This window comes from Corvus cornix, chromosome 9 (assembly GCF_000738735.6).
Source record: "Corvus cornix cornix isolate S_Up_H32 chromosome 9, ASM73873v5, whole genome shotgun sequence".
Taxonomy (NCBI): Eukaryota; Metazoa; Chordata; class Aves; order Passeriformes; family Corvidae; genus Corvus; species Corvus cornix.
Genome location: NC_046339.1, coordinates 14,620,763 through 14,635,966, shown reverse-complemented (window position 1 = coordinate 14,635,966; position 15,204 = coordinate 14,620,763). Strand labels below are relative to the sequence as shown.

General features: G+C 38.6%; 1 protein-coding gene across 2 annotated transcripts in view; it reads right to left on the bottom strand.

Annotated features, from left to right (window-relative positions):
* SLC9A9 (solute carrier family 9 member A9) overlaps window positions 1-15,204 on the bottom strand; it is a 180,811-nt gene that overhangs the window by 22,450 nt on the left and 143,157 nt on the right. The gene's annotated exons all lie outside the window — the stretch shown is intronic.

Below are 15,204 nucleotides of genomic sequence, written 5' to 3'. Positions count from 1 at the left end.
ACTGCGATAAGAAAATTCAACATTCCAGCTGCAAAGCTGCAAGGCCGAGGTGAGATTAACCCTTTTATTGCTGTGAAGAGCTGAAAACCTGAGGGAAGAGAGAGAGGAGATGCTTAAAGCTGAAATTCTGTTGTGAAGCTATGATATATCAGAGTATCCCGTTGTAATTCCATGAAGATCTGGGGGGTGGAGTGTTCAACTCGTAAGCAAAAGCACCTGTGCTGAGATAGGCAGATGCTGACGCAGCTGTAATTTCATGAGAAGTTTGGACAGGGAGAGATGAACCAGATGAGGACTTTTGCTCCCAAACGGGAAAGGAGAAAACCTCAGTCCTAGAGATGCTCCCAGAGATAGTCCTTACGATGAAGATGATGAAGACCCTTTGCTCCCAGGGAAGGAGAAGGGCCTCTGTTTTTGTTTCTGAACGGCTCAACCTTAAAATTGTACCCCAAAAAACTTCAAGAGTGGACCCTCGAAAGCAGTTGTGGGAAAAGCTGCAAGTCGGGGGAAAGGACTCACACGCAGGCAGAGAGACTCCTCTTCCTAAATGGACTGAACAATATTTGGAAGTGGGCGGCTGTCTCGTTGTGATAATGTTTTCATAGCATGAGCAAGAAGAGACTTCTCTTTCTAAATGGACTGAACAAGGTTATTATGGAAGTGGTAAACAGACTGAACATCTTAAGGGTTGTCTTTTCACATTGTCAGTGGGAGAAGGGAGGAAGGTGGGGGGAGGAGGAGAGTTCTGAAGGTGGTATAATTTTTTTTTCTTCTTTTAGGTCTGTTAATAAACTTCTTTATAGTCTTTCAAGTTTGGTGCCTGTTTTGCATTTCTCCTAATTCTTATCTCACAGCAGATAAACAGTAATGAGTATTTTGGACCAAACCACTACAGCTATTAATCTTTGGCATCTCTCCAAAGAACTGCTAGAATGCTCAGACTTTTTGCTGGGTTTTGCTACTTAATTTGTTAGCTTTGGGCACGTTTATATTCACGGCTGTACCACCGAAACTTAAATCAGGCAATTCAATGATAAATTAGGTACATTGAGTGTCTAGTGCACTAAAGGTGTCCACTCAAGGTTTTGCCTGACTTTAAGTCAGTTTTAAAATATCTCTATGGAGCCAGCATGACTTTGAATAAAGATTGGGTGTAAGTTCCCCACCTGCTTAATGGGGTAATGCTGAGAACAGGGGAAGAGAGATTTTTCACAAGTTAACATTAGACCAGCAGTCACATAAACCAAACTGCTAGATGAAAATAGCAAGCTCATGCAAAACAGTCCTGCAAAGATAGATTGCTTCCCTTTCCCCTTATACTGTCTAGCCAGCATGACTGGGCAGGACTTTGTTCTGAAATGGGAATACCCTGTGCCTGGGCTGCAGACATCTCTTTTTAAAACAGAAAAGGAAGTAACTAATTTTTGTGATCAGCAGTGAACCAAGTGTGGTGGTAGATACATAATAACGTAAAAAATGTTAATGAACACTTACATGTAGTTATGATATTGCTTTGTTATAATAGGTCAGGGGGTGCAGTTCTATAGTCCTTGCTGATAAACCATTTTCTCAGCAAGCCTCTGACCTTCTCATTTGTGTAGGTATGGTGTAGTGTGCCCAGGAGTTATGGGATTCCATGCTGCTGAGGTTCTATAAAGTCCTTATGAAATATGTTTCTGAAACTGATTCTTTGGGATATTTGGGTGTTGTAGCACTCAGCACTGCATCACCTAACTGCCAGATCCCAAAGTACCTGCTGGAATCGTGAGCTTTGAGTTCTATAATAACAAGGTTTAGTTGTAAAGAGACTTTTGAGTCCTGATGAGTGAAAATCCACTGAGGCTACATTGAAATGAGATGCTGAGAGAGGGTGGAAAGCATAAATACCTCTCCCTGTTTGGCTCTCTGCTCTGGGAGGCACTTGCATCAGTGGATCTGTCTTGGGTCTTGAACTAGAATCTCATGTTAGATATTCTCTGTGGAAAGTAGTGCTGCCTCCCATAACTCCAGACACCTAATGGCCCTGGGGAATAGAGCACATTCCAAAGCCTCGTTTCATGTTTACTTTGCCTGATCCAGAGTTGCAAGTTGAACCACAGTAAGGGCTACATGGCATTCTATGATCGATCTCTGTGAGTCCCATTTATGATAGTAGTAGTAGTATTTAGATGTAAGCCTCAATTTTCCTCATGTGAGGCAAAGACAGGCTTCAGAGTCCATTCATCTCTCTGCCTCATGGACCATTTAATCGTTTAGACAAGATAAAGTTGTTTTAATAGAAGAAACCAAGGGAACTCTGTACCTGAAGGGGTTTTCAAAATTTTCTAAAAATTGAGATTCATTCTCTGATGCAAATATGTGGCTCTTTATACATTAAGTAGCTGGTGAGCTCTGCTGGGATGGGGAAAAGCTGCCCTCAAAGGGTCTTGTCTTCTTGTGAGCATGTCTACAGAACAGGAGCAGAGCCAGTCTTGAGGCATGATCCAGGATGGCAGCACTTATAGCTGGGTTGAAGGCTCTGCCTGCTGGTGGGAATACAGACATCTGGGCCAGGAATTTACCAACACAGAATGTAGATGCTTCTGGAAATAGTTCACAAATAAAAAGTATCATGTCTGCCATTTAGATTGATAACCATCGGCATATATAGAGCCTTGGAAGCTTCTAACTTGTTTTGGACATTTTTTTCTGGAAATTATAGAATGCTGGTATACTGCTTCTTGTGCCCTTGTAATTTTAGTTGGGCACACTGAAAGTGTGTTCTTGAATCCAATGGTTTTTGTTCCTTTGGGTTTATCCTGTGAATCATGCTGTAGTTTTATGAAACAAGATTAGAGCCCTAAATATATCAGGAGCATTATATATATATATATATATATATATATATATATGTATTTTTTTAGCTCAGCACTGCAACCATTTTAGAAAATTACTTATGCAGAGAAATACAATAATATAAGAAATATGTCATGCGAGATGTCTATGCAAATCAAGTCAGTATATACTAAAAAGCAAGAAGTAACTGATGCCCTTGGGTGACAGACTAAAGAGGAAATAGAAAAGTGAGAAATAGCATAATAAATCTAAGTATTATTAGAATTAGGATATCTGTCTAGGATATCTGCCTGCAAAATGGAAGAATATTTTATGGAATTGCATTTACATTAGTTAACCAAGAAGACTATTTACTGTGCAAAAATGCAGCTATTCTTTAACTTTGGGTTAGTCCTCTCTGCTTTCAAATGCAGCATGGCCCACTGCTGAGATGCACTGATTTCTGCAGGCTTAGATTCTTATCCCAAAGATAACTGCCAAGTCACGCTATGGATTTCCTATACTGAGAAAGCCAGGTGTGTGGGGCATGATATTTTGTAATACAGTGGGCCCTTTTCCAAGGTGTTAACTGCTTTTTTCTTTTTAGTATCCAGATAGACATATCCTTTGTGTGTTTGAAGCTGGACACTAAGAAAAGAGGCTGTTTGGAGTCAGTAAGAAAGGTGTTCATAACAAATACATACAGAAAAATCTCCATAGCTAAATGAGTATTTTGAGGGAAAAAAAGTAGCCTAACAACTCAATTTTGCCCACAAGGCAATTCTGCTGTAGGAATATTTTTGTGTCATCTTAGTATCTATTTAAAACATTAGGCAAGTGGAGTAGTGCTCTGCTAATTAATCAAAAATAGATGGACCTGTCCTCCCCACATGTTCTTTCTTTACAAGTCTTCTTGGACGATTCCTGTACCAACTAAAGGTCTGCCTACTCTGTTCAGAGCCCTGCTCCCCGGTAGCCAGGACTATGGAAAGGCAATAATCCTAACTGGATCAAGCTATTGAGAAAAGCAGGAAAGGGGAGACAGCTGGTAGCACTGGAGAGTTTCAGTGGGAACACACAGAGAAGGGGGCAGGACTGGCTGATTTCCTTCCCTGGTCCCTCTGGTCAGGTCACCATTTTGGTCAGTCACAGATAAAACAAACATCCTGTATGTAGCTTTTCCCTACTAGTTTTTTGCCTTTTTATGGCTTCTGTTCCAGGTACTTTTCTCTTTCCCCCGACTTACTTTTTAATGCACTCATCTTCTTCTTTTTTTTTTTTTAACATTCAGAATTACCTTCAAAATTTTTACATTTAATAAACAACATTGTAAATGAGGATTAGTAATGTGTTTTAATGTTTTTTTTATTTTTCTTTGTATCTGAACCCACAAATACTTTAAAAATGTTTGACCTTTGTGATTACTAAACCTGAAATTTGTTTTTGATGTTTTTGCATTTTGCTTTTCTCTGTCAACTGAATTAGGTTTGTGTGTTGCATTTCAAATGTCTTGTATTGTTTTGAATACATGTTGTTTTTGTGGATTAGTTATAACTTACTCTACCTTTTAGAAACACAAGAACTGATGTCCCTGCTTGATATCTGTCCAAAGAACACCAGGGAACATTCAGGTTTCTACTCTTGAATCAAAACATATTTTTTAGTTGTAACCTGAAATATATTTACTTATCTGCTTTGCTGAAAGCATACTCTTCATTGAGAAAAAAATTCTTAAGTGTTTTTATATAGTTACTACAGTATGAGTAAACACAAAGACCTATTTTATTTTTCATTCTAGGTTGCATTTACTACCAGGCATCAGATTTAATAGTAGGGACTTAACAGCTTGTGCATAGGCAGCATAAAATTTGTCATAAAAAATATGACAAATGAAAGGGCAGATGAGGAAGACGTTGCTCTGGGATTCTCATCATGATATTTGATAAAATTCAGAGCTCCACCATGAACTTCAAGATAAGGGAAATAAATCTAGAATACAATAAAGATACCTGAAGGTCACATGTCAGCCTACTGTGAACATATAGCTTTTGAGATGAGATTCAAAGATGGCAAAACAGAGAAAATGTCATAAAATGCAGATTAACAGGAGCAGAAAATAAGGCTGTGGCAAACTTTTTAGAATTTCTTCCAAGTCTAGGGATTCTAGTTAAGAACCTTGGGATCTATTCAGTTAATCTATAAAGGCTCTATTTGGCCTCTTGATCTGTGAGATAAATCTGATTCTCAAAGCACAGCGTTTTGCATAAGCTTCACTTTGTTTATAAAGTTGTCAATTAGTGAATTCAAAACATATTTAATATTTTTATTTATCTGAACAGTGGCAGAAGGAGCATTTTACTCCTTTTCTTACTATCTGTGGTACTTTAAAAATTTTTGCCCAGATCAGATTACTGCAAAAGAAAATAACAACCCAATCAGAGCTGAAGTGGAAGAAATGCATGGCACCTTTCAAGTAACAACATGTGCTAATCTGGGTTTTCCAAGACTGGCCATGGCTGACACTCCAGGTGCAGAATCGTTCCCTTAGGAAACATATATATCATTTTTCCTCCCTTAAAGGGAAAGAAGGGTCAGAAGAAAAATATACAATAATCCATGGAAAAGGGAAAAGTCTAACATGAATTTTCAAATAGCAAATGAAATCATATTGATTTTTGGGAAATGATATATTTTTAGTTATTGTAAGGTGTTTGTAGAATATTAAAATGTATTTTGTGTTTGTGGTGAGCAGGAAAATAAGAATACACATCCTTTAATGTTGGCAAGTGTGTGCAGTTTGGAAAGGACAGATGCTATTAAATTTTTTTCCCAGTAGGAAATATTCCACAGTCATCAGGCTTCCACATATAAGTAGGTCAAGAAAGACTTCTTCCAAAATTTTTACTTTTTAGCTGCAAACAGCAAACTATTCCTCATTTTCATGTCCAAAAGGCCATACTAAACCTGACCTCGAGCTTATGTACAGTTTTACTTGACCTTTATTTAGAATCCCTTTTGCTTGAAAATTGCCTTTTGTTGTCACTAAAAATATACTTCACTGTCAAGATGAGTCAGTATTCAAAGGGAAGAGCTTTCAATCCAGTATAGAGGTGCAGTGGAATCCTTCAGTGATGTCAGTGGAAATATTTCCACCTATTTTGATAGCACCAAGATTTTCTTCCACCTACTTTATTATGTCAGTTGCTTTCCTTACATTTTTTCCCTCCTGTTTTTTTCCTCTGGATTACAAAAAAACCCCTATTTTTTCAGTGGAGCAGCATATGTGTTTGTGTATATAGAAGCATTCAATTCTCCATTTATGCAGTGGCAGTTACATTGTGTAACTGGCATCTTTCATCATTCCCATCTTCATGAAAGAAATGGTATTACTTTTGCTTCTCTTCAATTGTTTAACATGTGCACAAAAGCAGAGTTTTCAAGCATGATTCTCATTTTGTTATTTCTTCTAAATATCAACCTGTTTTTTGTAGAAAAAATAGTGACTCTGCCTGCAGACAGCACACTGATAGCATAAGAAATGCTCACTGGCCAGTTTTGTGGCTTGCTTCTCTCATGACAGCAAATCTGATGAGAAAGTTTTGATAAGAGCTGGAACAATAGCAAAATAGGGATCTATGAAGTTAATGTTTTCTTTCTTTCCAAAATTTAAAGCATTCTAGTTTTTTTTTTTTCTCTCCAGACTGTCTTCCATACCATGAACACTTTTCCTTTCTATTGGCAAGTACTTTTATATCCACAACTTGTGGAGAGTAAAAAATCCTTATAAAAAGTGTGAATCATCTTTGAAAGCAAAGTTGCAGGTGCAATTTACTGTTCCTGCATCTATAGAAATGGGTATCTGGTACTTAAAGGCTCTGTACTGGGGTTTATTCAGCTGCAAAAGGGGAACAGTAATATTTATATCAGACATGCTTTTGAAAGAATAAATACTGTAAGGTGATTGAGACCTGTGCTGACAGACTTTTCTGATACATGCATTAAAGGCCTTTGGTTTGAAAATTGGGCCCAAAGAGGGCCAAATCTGTGCATATTAAGAGAGATTAAAAAGCTTCCCTTAACTTCACTGGTGCTGATCATGGCCCGTGCAACTCTGGCAAGTTACACAGTGAAACTGTTGCCAATCTGGGCACAGAAGTCAAAGGTCCTTTACCTTGCAAACCTCTGTCATATGCTAAAATTTGTGGTTAAGAAGAAGTTTCCTTAAGATTCTTCTTGAAAGTTCAGAGTATTTCTAATTCAGCAGTTCTTGAATATTTAGTGTATTTTGTGAAATTTGACTCCTAAAATTAGAGCCATATTTAAAGGGGGAAAAAAATCTTAGAAGTTGGGCAATATTCTTGGGTTTTATGTCTAAGCAGTATTAACAAATTAAGACATATAGCAGCAGCATGAAATCAAACTTGCATACTGTTTTGACATGTGCATCTCATGGAAGGATTGCTAATTGGTGAAAATGCCAATCATTACAGAGCGTGGCTCATGCTCAGGAGTGGATGGTATCTACTGGTGCCACATGGCATAGAATAAATGCTGTGGGAACCAGTCATGACCAAGATTTGAAGTATTTGGGAGAGATTTCAGCATTCAAAATAGAACTTCCATAGCAATAAAAAGCACAGAAAAGGCAGAGTTGGTTTTAGGGGAACACTGGAGTAAAGAAGAGCAAGAAATTGGTGAAAGAAAAAATATAATCAATGTATCCATATTTTAAATTTTGTTAAAAAGGCAAAATTATGTTACTTGCCCACTCTAGGCTCACACAGTGGCGCTGAAGAATCAACACAGTCACCATGGGAGTGATGTGGTCTGAGTGCCCAGTTGTTTGATGGCAGCTGGAGTAGGTGGGGTTCCCTAAGGCCCTGCCTGGGGAGCGGGGTGGTGCTGCCTCTGAGGACACACAGCCCCAGGGCATGGCTGCTGGGGTTCAGTGGCTGACCATGCTGTGCTGAGAGAGGGTGGGAAAGGGATTGGGTGAGCCAGAGCACTACTCTTCCCCAAATGTTCCTCTGTGCCCTCAGTACTGAAAGATGTTGCTATGCATCTTATAAAAAAAAAAAATCACGTAGTCTTTTGCCATCCTTGCCTCCCAAGACTGGAGACAAAACTTCCCTCAACGTCGCAGAGCTGTCAGCTCTGTGAGCCAGGACATTGTTTGGTTTATGTTATGCCAAAGTCATTCTTCTGATTTGTCACTTATCCTCTAGATCCAATGATATACTTGGTGCTGCTGTCAGAGGTGCCCCTGCAGCTTCCACAGGCTGCCCCTGCTGCTGTTCCATTCCTCGCTCAGGCTCTGGCAGTGTGGCAGCGGGAGCAGCACGGCTTAGTGGGGATCAATTGTGAGGGAATTGACTCAGTTGTCAGGACAGGCACTGCACTGCTAGAAGCAGACAGGCAAGACTTGTCATAGTCATTAAACCTAGTAAGATAAAGAACATGCTCTCCTCTGTCAGGAATAAAGAGCAACTGAAGCTTCATTAACAGGGCATTATCAAATAATTGTGAACATCATAAAATAAGCTTCCATTCACACGAGGTTAACAATTTGCCTTCTCCACTGGCTGTTAGTCACAGCCTGTTGGTGTTAGAGCTTACAATTTGCTAAGCAGTGGCCATGCTGGGGTACATTTAACTGAAGAATGAGAAACCTCGAGAGACTTGCACTTGAATTGTGAAGAACAACATTTTAAAAAAGTCTCTAAATGAAATACAAGCTAAAATGTGTTGCAGCAACAAAGGGCTGATTTTCAAATTGTGGACAACTCTGCTTTTGGGGGGGTTTGGGGTAGGGAAGAAATTCAGCTACTTCATAGTTTCACCAAGATCACCGAGACACAATTTTGCTAATGGAGTAGTGGACAGAACCTTTTCTTGCTGCGTCCTTTGCAGAGAATTCTCTGCATTGGAAATTTCTCCAGGTAGTAGAGAAAATACCTCAGCAAGCTTTTCTGAATCACAAGCTTGCTGGCTTGTAATTTTCAGGCTGAAGGCAGAGAGTTACATTTAACTATGTGATCCTGTATTTCTCCCCTTACAGATCAGTTCAAAGTACTGTGATTTGTCCCAGTGAGGAAGAGTGGAGCTAATTACACTGGTGGGAGGCTTTGTGTGTAATTATGGAAGTTGCCTTCCACAGTAAATAGAGAGGTTTTGAATGGCTCAGTTTGGAATTGCACTATATTGTATATGGCTTAACTAATATTTATGAAAAGGGTTGTTCTTAGTTTTCACATGTATCTATTTCATGTCATTTAACATATACGAAACTTAAAAAACTTGTATTACGTGCATATGTATGATAAAATCCACATGTAGCTCTTAAAACCAGTCATGAGGCAACTTTAAAATCTGAAAATGCCATGCTAATACTGAGAAAATGGACGATTCCAATGAAGGTAATGAATCTATGAAAATAATACCAGTTGATTTATAGAGATCTTTTAACTTACAGATTGGAGGTCATCAAAATGTTGTTTTGTCTATGCAGATGGTGTTATTAAATAATGATTTACACGCAATAGCTTAGATCAGTCCAATAACACCTTCTAGGATGATTAAAAGGACAGGGTCTCACAGATGGTTTTTTTTTTTTTTGTGAAGACTTTACATCACTCTTACCTCCCCATTGAAACAACTGGAAGGAGTCACCACGGAAAATTCTTCCCTCAGTTACAGCAGTTCTAATGCAGAGTAACCAACTCCATCTGTGCTGGGTTTAGCACTTGGAGCAAGAGCTAAGTTATGTCAGGAGTCATATCAACTCCATTAATTCCAAAGGGCTTATTTTGGATTTCCTTTTTTGTTGGGCTGTTGGTTATTTTATTGATGCTAATACAAGGTGGCAGTGAATGTGCACTATTTTTGCATGTAATTCATCTATTCACTTTTCCTGTATGTTATTTTGACAACAATTTGTGTAACTGTAGTTTTCTTAAAACACAGAACAAAAAAGTCACCTGTGTGCTCAATGCCATGCCTTTTACAAATGTAGTTGATGTATAGTCTAAGAGGAGTAGCTGAAATTCTTTGCAGAATCATTATACCTCCTGACCTTCCAAGATCTTTATCATTTACTGTGAAATTTTTTGCTAGAAGACTTTATTCACCTCTTTTGTTTCCCCTTCCCTGAAATTTGTGCACTCTAGCAGCAGTCATCAAAACTGCAGGTATTAAGGCACAGGGTACAGAATCACAGGAATCTAATAATCTCCTGACTGTGACAGATCGTAGCTCTTGAGAATTAGTCTTGAGCATTGTTTGATAGTTACAGTTTTGCACACAGTAGCTCTAAAAAATGCTCAGTGCTGAGGAACTTACACCCACCCCTGCAAGCAGCTAGAATTCAGATGAATGGTAATGAGAATTGTTCATGCATCAGAAGGAGAAAAGAATGCAAGAAAAGTAGTTTCTCTCCTGAAGCAGCCTGTCTCCTTGACTGTCAGGAGAAGGAACGCATACCTTAGGAAATCAGTCTTCTCTTGTTAATTCCAGCTGAAATGGCTCAAAAAGGTTTCTTCCAAGTGTTTTGACAGAAAGTACAGAGAAGGATAAGAGATCTATTCCTCCAATACTTCAGCTGGAACTAACACAGGAAGGCTTTTAAAAAAGAATATAGTGAGGGGGCTCCATAGTTAAAGTGGGAGCTTATGCATTATTATCCAAGTTAAAATAAAACTTCTACATCTGAAAAATTAAAAGCAAAACAACATAAAAAGAAGGAAGACCTTGCTAAAAAACAGAAGCCTCTAAAAAGTGGAAATAAGGACTTAGTCCTCTTGTCCAGTGCCTAGAAAAAAAGAGTTGGTGCTGACAGCATGTCTTATGAGAGGAAGTCAGGAAGGTCCCCAAATGCACACCAAATGCAAAGCAAATAAGTATTTTAATTCAATCTGTCAAAATTAATTAGAAACAAGATTAAAAAACCTCCTTACAATCAGATGAAGCATTAGCTTGTTAATGTTAATTCCCATTCTGTTGTTGCGATAAACTGAGTCATAGCTATTTGCTTTGCAGCTGATCAACTACCCTACAGAAAGTTTGAGTAGAAAATATCTATCTGTAGTGACAAGCTGTGGAGAGGGAGGCAAGATCTGCTGAAGCTTCTGCTGCAGGAACTCTCTCCCCACCCCAGAGAACAGCACGCCTTTCAGGGAAGGGGGATGGGAGTGGGTCCCCAAAATACCTTATGAGGAGCTCATGAGAAAGCACTTGTGGTGCCTTGAGCTTCCAACCTGATCAGATCCACAACTTTTTGCTTACAGCTGTATTTAATAGCTGAACTGCTTGATCTGTTCCTGAATGCGCACTCAGTAGGCAGCAGCTCTGGCTTGGCACGGCTCTCATGTGCGGGTTCAGGTGGCAATTCCCTTGCACATGGAGGCAGAGCCGGCACGGGGTCCATTTGGGCTCATTTGTGTTGATTGGACCTGCCACTGTGGGCATGAAATCACACCCCAAACTTATTTTATGCCTTGTGTCAGGTTTGATCTGACCAGTTCTGTAGGAATGTTCCTGTACCCCTCACTGTGCAGGAGTGTTGTGCACTCTCAGAACTGCTGTGTGCCCAGGCTGAGTGTGGCGAGGTTTGGTCCAGGAGAAGTCTATTTTGATCAGACCTGTCTCATACTAGGAAAATATTTTAAGTGTGTCATTATTGAAATAGATAGAAGATTATTATTCTGTGCTTTACAGATGATGGATATGTTAATAGAGCAAAACTGAGAAAGCAATCCAAGACATAATATTAATTTTGCAGTTGTACCATAATGGAAGCATCCATGTACTTAAGCTTAAAAAATAGGACCTAGCCCTTCTAGATGCAAAAGTAAAACTATCACCATAAATACATGGCTGTTTTATTGAATCTATAGCAAAAGAGCCTAAAGCAAAACCATAGAGAAGTAGGTGTATGTATTGCTATGTAAGAAGTTAAAGTAAAAATGTAATTTTCAGCTATACTTTGTGTGCTTGGAAAAACTGGTGAAGGTGCATAAAAGGAGCACAGTTGGCATTTTACCCTGTTAAGAATAAACCACAAGTTACCTGCATTATTAGCCACTAATCTCCTTAGGTTCCTAATCATATCCCTGTGCATGTTAAGAAGCAAGCTGGGCTGGGAAGAGATGTATCAAAGTGGTAGATGCCTTAGTATCCCTGTAATTTGGAGAGGGTTGTGAAGATACTTCATTTCTGCCTTATTTCCTAAAGTGACATGGTAAGTTAGTTGTCCTTGTACAATCCCTAACACATTGAGACAGCAGTGAATTCAACCAAAAAAACCCCTCCTGCTGCCAGGTGAGTTACTGGCCATTTTTTTTACATAATAGCCTAGGCGTTAAAGCACTGATCTGGGAAGTGAAAGATCAGGATTTTTGCTTCCTCTTAGCCCAAGAGAGTTTGAAACCACTGTTTCTATTTCCTAAAAATATCCTATCCGGCAAGATAGAGATCAGACTGTGTTGAGGCTATGCTTTCTCTCTTCAGTCCTGCTGCTGAAGTTGCACTGTTGTGTGAGAATGAAAGTCAGGGAAATGACAGTAGAAAAATATGATATTCAATGTGGACTGCATATGGATGTAAATGTATGAGTATTTTAATATTTTTATTCTTCCCTTATATTTTAAGATCTAAGGTATTATTGACTATCAAAGATAACATAATGGTGTTTTTATATTGCCTCTTTAAATTTGTGTGTCAACTTAGGGAAAAATCAGATCCTGAGCTGCCTTATCTACATTTTCATGGGTCATCAACAAATAGCATTTTCTGCATCACACAAAGTGTAAGTCTCCAGTTTAGCTGGGAGGACCAAGCCCTAAAGACCAATCACAATCTTTATTCACTCCAGTTGCCGCTGATACTTGCCATGTTACAAAATATCAGTAGCAATTTAACTATGTTATAGCAGCTTGTATGTATCTATGTTTTACTTCTGAGTTTTAATTAAATGGGAATGAACCTGATATGCAGTCATTTGTGCAGAAAGTGTAACCATCTTTTATGCATTTGAAACTTTTGGATGCCTGCAGTACATGAAAAGCACTCTATGGGTAATTGCATTATTGCATATTTCATTATAATGTAATTCTGTATTAGATATTCTATTTATGCAGAATCCAAAAATAGTTCATGCTGTGTAGCAATGCAAATTTTGGTGAATAACCCACAAAGAATTTCAAAGCCTTAACCATTTGTGACATGCACTATTCTGTATCTTTAATGAGGACTCAATCTTTGAATAAATTATACCGGTCTTTTTATGAGTAAAAACCATTTCTGCGCTTCCCCATTAAAGAACAGTCTATCACATCTTAATGATATTGGAAATACTAGGGCTTATTGTTACTGCTCAAAATTCCTCAAACTGGTTTTAGATGTTGTATCAACAGTGGAAGTGTAAATCAGGTTTCTGCACTTGAAGGCTGTGCCCCCCTTCCCACCTGACAGCTGATCACCAGAGAATGAGGCAGCATCAGCAGTTTCATGGCCAAGACTATGTAGGATAGTGCAAGAGCTGAGGAAAATCCACTTTCCTCATATTTAGTCTCAAGGAATCCAACTTAAACCAATCTATAACAAAGGGAATTTCCTTTCCCACTAGTGTGGGGAAGTGGTGGATGTGAGTTTCTGAGACTGAAGACACTGAAGCCAAAGATGTGTGCAGCGAAAGGCCTGCAGGTGTGCACTGCCAGCCCTCCCGCACTGGTGTGAACCTGACTGCAGGGCTGTGCTTAGGGATGTTCTGCTGGTGTAACAGTCGCTGAGCTGAGACCACAGGTCCTTAGTGGAGCAAACAGCAAAATGAAATGAAGGGGAAACCTCCTCTTGAACTGCCTAAGAGATGTTGCACAGCTGGGGCTTTCTACTTTTTAAAATAGATAGCACTGAGCAGAAGTTTGCCTACTAAGGATATAATAAATAACAATTTACTGAATGAGTTCAGAAAATCACCGTGTTGCTTTTGGCAAATTGAATAAAACGTGCACTATAAACTCCTAATGAACAAATAGCAAAGCACTCCAAGTCCATTAGCACTAGGAACTTTTTAGAATTTTAGATTTTACCATTCATAGCACAACTGTGTTCAGTACATAATTACATGGAAGAACAAAATTTAAAAATCTGTAGAATTGTCTGCATAAAGAAGACATCCTTTGCAATACTTTAAGTATTTAAGAGATGAAAAACTATCAATACTTTAAGTATTTAAGAGATGAAAACTATTTTTCTTTGGGTATAATAGCACAAGTTAAAAATTTTGAAGAAAATAATCAGATCAAAATACTTATTCCATTCCTTCATGTATTTAAGTATGCATTTCAAGAAGCTTGTATTATAGTGTAAGATGAAAGACAGCCTTTGTCTTGGGACTTTTACATCCTCTGACAATAGTTAAAGTGAGCTAGTAAGATGTGAAGATCTGCTGCAATACCTCATACAAACTTGTAGTCAGCCCTGCCTGAGTGTTTTCATTCCTCTGATCTATCCTCTTCATCTTTCCTTGGCATCCCCTTGAGAAGAAGAGCGGAATTAAGAACTGGTACTAAGATTGGTTGATTCATAGTCTATCTGAATGCAGGATGATGTTCATGTTCTAGTGAATCATGCATCTATTTCAATGTCAGAAAATAGAAAATGGCTCTTGAGTTTCTCTGCTGCCAAAAATTGCTTCATTTTGAATTGCTGATTGCCAGTGTGTTCTTAAAATTAGAGGCAAAAAAATTTTCTTTCCTCTCACATTTGCACATTCACCTCAGCCTTATGCCGAGGTGGTGCTGTGTTAGGGTGCTAAAAGTAGTTTAGTTAAAATTGAAACTATCTTAGCCAACACAAACTAAGGGTACCAATGGTGCTTTTTCCAGAGCAAACACCTAAAATGGGAAGGATGCCAGTAGTACAGGCCAAGCTTCCAAATAAGTCTGGTATGGAGGGTCTCATTCATACCTACTTGAATGCACTGGAACATATCTGTGACTTTAAGGAGTTTGCATCCAGATATTAACTTTCTGTAAAAGAGTTCAGTTCAACAATATTTTCTGATGGAAAATCATTAATGTGCTCTTTGCCATTCCTGGTTGATAACATTAATCATACTGATTCCTTTAGTCTCACAGCTTTTACCGGAATCCTGCTGTAATTTAACATTAATAACAGCCCCTTACTAGGAAGTATTACCAATTTCTTGCCTAGGTGATGTTATAATTAGCAATATCTTGCTGTGACAATTGCTGCTGTGAAAGAAGTGCCATTTATAGATGGTATTACAGATGCTGCCTGTGCTGCGTGCACGTCCAGGCATTCCAATATACATTAAATGTCTGGAAACACAACAGTGGAAGATACACATGCAGAAAAACACTTTAAAACACC